The following is a 7,132-nucleotide window of genomic DNA, read 5'->3' as shown; positions in this document are numbered from 1 at the left end:
ATAATAGGGTGTTTATCTTTAGAACATTCAGCACTCCCACTTGAGAACACAGCCAATCTCTCCATGCATTCAGTTCTTATACCTATCAGGAAGGCTGGGTCATTTTCTTTATCTTGGCAACTGAACACAAGAAGGATGTCTGTCAAATATGTGCCATTACCCATCCAGGACGCGAGATTCTGCATTCAGCCAGGATAGAGGAAAGAGGTACCCAGGAGGACCCACCCGTGGGGACTTGGGCCTGCAGAATCTCAGAACAGACTCATTTTCTTTCCATTGTAAACTGTGATTTCTCCAACTGTCAGTGGATTCCTTGGAGGGCCAGCTGGATCTTCAGCCTTGGGAAGTCTGTGCTTGGTCCGCGCAGCTCAGGAATAGCCTGGGGAGGCCAGCAGAGAAAAGTAAAGATGTGAGCTAGTCAAAGGAGGAGAGAGGAGCAGCCCCTGGAGAGAGGAGGAGGCTTGAGCGATCATCAGGGTGGACTTCTAGAAATGGGAACATTCCCTGGGGTCCCTTATTCTCCTGCCCTTGACATCTAGTGCTCATAAGCAAGGGGTGGAGATGCCTCTGGAGGGAAAGCAGGGAGACTTAGCTGAGATTTGCAACCCTGGGAGCATTTCTACCTCTGAGCTCTGCCTTGCTCTTCCTCCCTCCCTCTCTGAATGACCTGGGGTGCAAGGTTTCTCATTGAGCTTATTCTGCAGACCCAGAGGGGCTGGATAGCACCTCCAACAAGAAAAAAAATGGAAAACTGGCTGTTTGCTTACTCTGAGCTCAAGGTGGGAGAAGGAGAAGAGATAGAATTTATTGCTTCCAATTTATAATGGTTATCTGGGGAGAAATGTTACGATCCCCATTACAGACGCTGGATTGGCTTTGTAATAAAGGCAGACAAAGCCATCCTGTCATGATGCGGCAGTGACTAACTCAGGCCTGCCTCTAGGATGAGAGGACCCTGGTGTGGCCAGGGCGACTTCTCGGACCAAGAGGACATGTTGGTATTTGTGAAGCGTCTTCCCTTCCTCTGACTTCCTGACTACACCTTTTGAGATCTAGAGGTCTCTGATTTGATGCCCTTCTCCAAAGCCTCACAAAGACACTTGTAAGACTAAACCATGTCTACACCAAGCCACTGTCTCTGACCTATGACCCCATGCAAGTTGTATTCTGCATTTTTTTTTAGAGTGGAAAGTAAAAGCTTTATTAAAAGACAGTAGAAAAGACTTCTCTCTGGAGGAAGAAGGGGACCCAAGAGGTAGAATCCATGGAAGGGCAAGATCTTCCCTCTCTTATAGCTAAGGTCTTCTTTCAGCTTTCCCACATTCCTGTCCTTGGTTCTGTTATCTTGCAGTGATGGAATATAGGTGGGAAGGCCCAAAGGGTGGGGGACAGGTGGGCTGAAGGAGTAATCTGGGCAGGGATGGCTTTTGGATTAGCATCTCCTTGTTTCCTGGGAGCTGCTTCATTAATATTTCCTTGGGATGGGCTCTGGGCCTTGGGGACATTTTCAATTCCCCTTTTCCTGGACTCCATTCTCAATATGGCCTTCATTCTCAATATTAGACCCGATTTACCTAACTACACTAATTACCTATCTGTAAATCTGGCTTCATTTCCCCTCTAATTTGGGAACTCCTGACTGCTGTGAGGAAAGGGGGCAATGATCGTTCTGGCTTCTTCGAGCTGAAAGGGGGCGATGTTGAGCAAGCAGTTTGGAGTCCCCCTTTTCTTTTTTTTATTGGTTACTCAAAACATTACATAGCTCATGACATATCATATTTCATACATTTGATTCAAGTGGGTTATGAACTCCCATTTTTACCACGTGTACAGATTGCAGAATCACATTGGTTACACATCCACGTTTATACATACTGCCATAAAAGTGTCTGTTGTATTCTGCTGCCTTTCCTATCCTCTACTATCCACCCTCCCCTCCCCTCCCATCTTCTCTCTCTACCCCATCTACTGTAATTCATTTCTCTCTCTCATTTTTTCCCCTTTCCCCTCACATCCTCTTATATGTAATTTTGTATAACAATGAGGGTCTCCTTCCATTTCCATGCAATTCCCCTTCTCTCTCCCTTTCCCTCCCACCTCTCACCCCTTTTTAATATAATCTTCTTCTCATGCTCTTCCTCCATGCTCTGTTTTGAGTTGCCCTCCTTATATCAAAGAAGACATTCGGAATTTGTTTTTTAGGGATTGGCTAGCTTCACTTAGCATAATCTGCTCTAATGCCATCCATTTCCCTGTAAATGCGATGATTTTGTTATTTTTTAGTGCTGAGTAATATTCCATTGTGTATAAATGCCACATTTTTTTATCCATTCATCTATTGAAGGGCATCTAAGTTGGTTCCACAGTCTAGCTATTATGAATTGTGCTGCTATGAATATCGATGTAGCTGTATCCCTATAGTATGCTCTTTTTAGGTCTTTGGGGAATAGTCTGAGAAGGGGAATAGCTGGGTCGAATGGTGGTTCCATTCCCAGCTTTCCAAGGAATCTCCATACTGCTTTCCAGATTGGCTGCACCAATTTGCAGTCCCACCAGCAATGTATAAGTGTACCCTTTTCCCCACATCCTCGCCAGCACTTATTGTTGTTTGACTTCATAATGGCTGCCATTCTTACTGGAGTGAGATGGTATCTTAGAGTGGTTTTAATTTGCATTTCTCTGACTGCTAGAGATGGTGAGCATTTTTTCATGTAATTGTTGATTAATTGTATATCCTTCTCTGAGAAGTGTCTGTTCAGGTCCTTGGCCCATTTGTTGATTGGGTTATTTGTTTCTTATTGTTTAATTTTTTGAGTTCTTTGTATACTCTGGATAGTAGGACTCTATCTGAAGTGTGAGGAGTAAAAATTTGTTCCCAGGATGTAGGTTCCCTATTTACCTCTCTTATTATTTCTCTTGCTGAGAAAAAACTTTTTAGTTTAAGTATGTCCCATTTGTTGATTCTTGTTATTAATTCTTGTGCTGAAGGTGTCCTATTAAGGAATTTAGAGCCTGATCCCACGAGATGGAGATTAGGGCCAACATTTTTTTCTATCAGACGCAGAGTTTCTGGTTTGATACCAAGCTCCTTGATCCATTTTGAGTTAACTTTTGTGCATGGCAAGAGAAAGGGATTCAGTTTCATTTTGTTGCATATGTATTTCCAGTTTTCCCAGCACCATTTGTTGAAGATGTTATCCTTTCTCCATTGCATGCTTTTAGCACCTTTGTCTAATATAAGGTAGTTGTAATTTTTTGGATTGGTCTCTGTGTCCTCTATTCTGTACTATTGGTCCACCTGCCTGTTTTAGTACCAGTACCATGCTGTTTTTGTTACTATTGCTCTGTAGTATAGTTTAAAGTCTGGTATTGCTATACCGTCTGTTTCACTCTTCCTGCTTAGAATTGCTTTTGCTATTCTGGGTCATTTATTTTTCCAGATGAATTTCATGATTGCTTTATCTATTTCTACAAGAAATGCTATTGGGATTTTGATTGGCATTGCAATAAACCTATAGAGAACTTTGGGTAATATGGCCATTTTGATGATGTTAGTTCTGCCTATCCATGAACAGGGTATATTTTTCCATCTTCTAAGATCTTCTTCTATTTCTCTCTTTAGGGTTCTGTAGTTTTCATTGTATAAGTCTTTCACCTCTTTTGTTAGGTTGATTCCCAAGTATTTTATTTTTTTTTTTTTTGAGGATATTGTGAATGGGGTGGTTGTCCTCATTTCCATTTCAGAAGATTTGTCGCTGATATACAGGAATGCCTTTGATTTATGTGTGTTGATTTTATATCCTGCCACTTTGCTGAATTCATTTACTAGCTCTAGTAGTTTCTTTGCAGACCCTTTTGGGTCTTCTAGGTATAGGGTCATGTCATCTGCAAATAGTGCCAATTTAAGTTCTTCTTTTCCTGTCTTTATGCCTTTAATTTCTTTCGTCTGTCTAATTGCTCTGGCCAGTGTTTCGAGAACTATGTTGAACAGAAGTGGTGAGAGAGGGCATCCCTGTCTTGTTCCAGATTTTAGAGGGAATGCCTTCAATTTTTCTCCTTTCAGAATGATGCTAGCCTGAGGCTTAGCATAGATAGCTTTTACAATGTTGAGGTAAGTTCCTGTTATCCCTAGTTTTTCTAGTGTTTTGAACATAAAGGGATGCTGTACTTTGTTGAATGCTTTTTCTGCGTCTATCAAAATGATCATACTGTTCTTATAAAAATATGGAACGCTTCACAAATTTGCATGTCATCCTTGCACAGGGCCATGCTAATCTTCTCTATATCGTTCCAATTTTAGTATATGTGCTGCTGAAGCAAGCACCGGAGTCCCCCTTTTTAAACATCGGGTCTATCAAGTGGTCCATTATAGAAGTCCGATTGAGAAGTAACAGGCTAGAGGGCCATTTGAGTGATGGGTGGTCTATAAGAGAAACGAAGTTATTAGTACTGGAACTAGATTAATGCAACAATAAATGCCACAGCATGGGAATATGCCAATGAGTATGATGACAAAGACAGAGACTAACAATGTTTTCCACCAGGAAGTACCAGAGAACCAGGAGGTAAGATATTGTTTCCATGACAAGGTTGGTGAGGACATGGCTTCTATCTGAGCATGTAAATCTTTAAGGATATTTGTCACATTGCCAGAATTGTCAGGGATGTAAACACAACGTTCAGTTTTAATAATGGCACAAGTACCACCTTGAGCGGCAGTGAGAACATCTAAAGCCATCGGTTTTGTAAGATGGCCTTCCTCATAAGTGTTATTTCAGTATTAAGGAGAGAGATACTCTCCTCAACATCATGGATGGCAGTTTGAGGATAATTGTTTAAAGTCTCTACCTGCCACATTACATCTTCTAAACCAATTTGTGGGATAAACAGTGAAGCTAGATGATCACACCAACGAAACACAGATTACCCCCATCTATCTTTGAGATTGGGGAGGTTTGCTGGCTGCTTTATATTTGGGATCCATCTCCCTTGCATCCAGGGGTACCCTCAGTACATCTCCCTATCCAGCCTGGGGAAGCCAGGACCATAGGTTAGTTCCACATGTCCATTGAGTCCCATTGGGTGCTGGCCAAATAATTTTAGGTCTAGAAAGCCAATCTGTTCTAAACCAATCATTGGCTTGTAAAATTATAATTTGTTGGCATAGCGACTCCAGGGTCCATCCTAATTCTCAAGTAACATTAGGCCACATGTCATAGGTCTGGTTTCATTGTTCCCAACAGATTGGGACTTCTTGGTTTAAATGCCCAATGGTGGGAGTGAGCCATAAATCTCTGTCCCAAATTTGATGGTAACCATCTTTATATCTGTGACATGTTGATGGTGTGGATGGTGGAAGGAGAGAATTATATGGGCCTATATGGGATTTAACAGTGGTAGAAGTCTGAAGGTTGGTCTGGCTTAAAGTAAAAACCTTTGCATGACCAGGTTGTGATAAAGTTTCGTTTATAGGCCATAAATTAACATCGGCACAAGAGGCATTTTGTAAAGAGGGTCTTTCTTTTGTTCTAACATTAAGGATTGTAAATTTATCTAGTCATTTCCTTGTAAGGGGGATACCCACAAAGGCAATCCAGAAGTGCTGGAAAGGGGTAATAGTCCACATATTCAGCAATTGTCTTTTTGTAACCTAGTGGCATATTGTTGGGCCCACATTAGAAAAGACTTAGTCTCAGTGGATCTGTTCTAGTTCCCATATCAGGGAAGTTGTTCCTTGGTGTAGTGTCTCTTTGAGGAGGGTATAGAGAGCTAATTCCCCATATCCAGGGATCCAAAGCCTACAGTATCCAATTATTCCTAGGAAGCCTCTAAGTTGTCTTATGGTTTGAGAGGATACTGTCCTATAGGGGTTATTCTTTCTGGTCCTAGCTTGCGGGTTTCTTGAGAGCTGTAATCCTAAATATTGAACTTGTTTTGGGCACAATTCATCTTTTTTTATTTGAGACTTTATTATAACTCTAATCAGCTGAGAAGCTTAAAAGTTCTTTAGTAGCTTCCTGATTCTTTTTGAGTAAAGGCACATCTACATATTGTAGGACAGTCAGAGATGTTTTATCTCTGAACTCTGTTAAATCCTTAGCTAGGGTTTGGCCAAACAAACGAGGGCTATCCCTGAACCCTTGAGGCAATACTGTCCAAGTTAGTTGAGATTCTATCTGGTTCCTCAAAGGCAAACAGATATTGTGATTGGGAGTCTAAAGGTATACAGAAAAAGGTATCCTTTAAATCTAACACAGTAAACTTTGCAGCGGCTGCTGGAATCTCAGATAACAGAGTGTATGGATTAGGAACCGTAGGGTGGAGAAGAACAACTGCTTCGATAATAATTCTCAGGTTCTGAGCTAGTTGCCATTCCCCATTGGGTTTTTGAATTTCTAAAATGGGTGTGTTACATGGACTGTTGCAGGGCACTAAAATTTTCTGTCTTTTGAGGTTCTGAATGATCTTCAATAAGCCCTTTTTTGCCTCTGGGCGTAGGGGATATTGTCTCTGATGTGGAAAGACAGAAGGGTCTTTTAAGACTATTTTGATTGGAACTGCACTTTTTGCCCATCCAATTTTGCCTTCAGTAGCCCCACTTCAGGGTTTATATTACATTCTAATAAAGGCAAACATAATGGCCCTCTAGGTCCTAAATTCATTGTAATGGACGTCTGAAGTTTGAAAGTAAGTTTCTTCCCAATAGAGGGATAGGACATTCGGGGACTATCAGAAATGCATGAGAAAACATCACCCTGTCCCACTCACAACTCAGTGGGGGAGTAAACTTTCTGGTGATAGGCCATCCAGACACTCCTTGTATGGTTACAGTATTAGAGGAAAGAGGTCCAGGGTAAGAGGTGAGCACGGAATAACTGGCGCCATTGTCTAAAGAGGAAGTTGACCTCTCGGCTCCCTATGGAGAAGCATACCTGGGATTCACGTGCGGTGATAGGAGTTACGGGAGCCAGAATCGAGCCTGGGCCCCGACAGGCCTGTGTGGATGCGTCTGGCTTCAAGGACCTACGCCCCTGAGGACAGTCACTCTTCCAGTGATTGCCTTGACATTTAGGGCAGGGCATTTGAGGTGGTCACTTGGCTATTGGGCAATCCCATTTGAAATGTCCTTCCT

The 7,132-nt window shown here is 42.0% G+C and overlaps 1 non-coding gene across 1 annotated transcript; it reads right to left on the bottom strand.

The window, feature by feature from the left end:
• Positions 1-4,218: 4,218 nt before the first annotated feature.
• LOC143411886 (U6 spliceosomal RNA) lies at positions 4,219-4,324 on the bottom strand. The gene has a single exon (XR_013092900.1). It is a non-coding gene; the product is annotated as a U6 spliceosomal RNA (small nuclear RNA).
• Positions 4,325-7,132: the final 2,808 nt, after the last annotated feature.

This window comes from Callospermophilus lateralis, chromosome 12 (genome assembly GCF_048772815.1).
Source record: "Callospermophilus lateralis isolate mCalLat2 chromosome 12, mCalLat2.hap1, whole genome shotgun sequence".
Taxonomy (NCBI): Eukaryota; Metazoa; Chordata; class Mammalia; order Rodentia; family Sciuridae; genus Callospermophilus; species Callospermophilus lateralis.
Note: the sequence above shows the minus strand (reverse complement) of the source record. Positions and strands in the feature narration are given on the sequence as shown.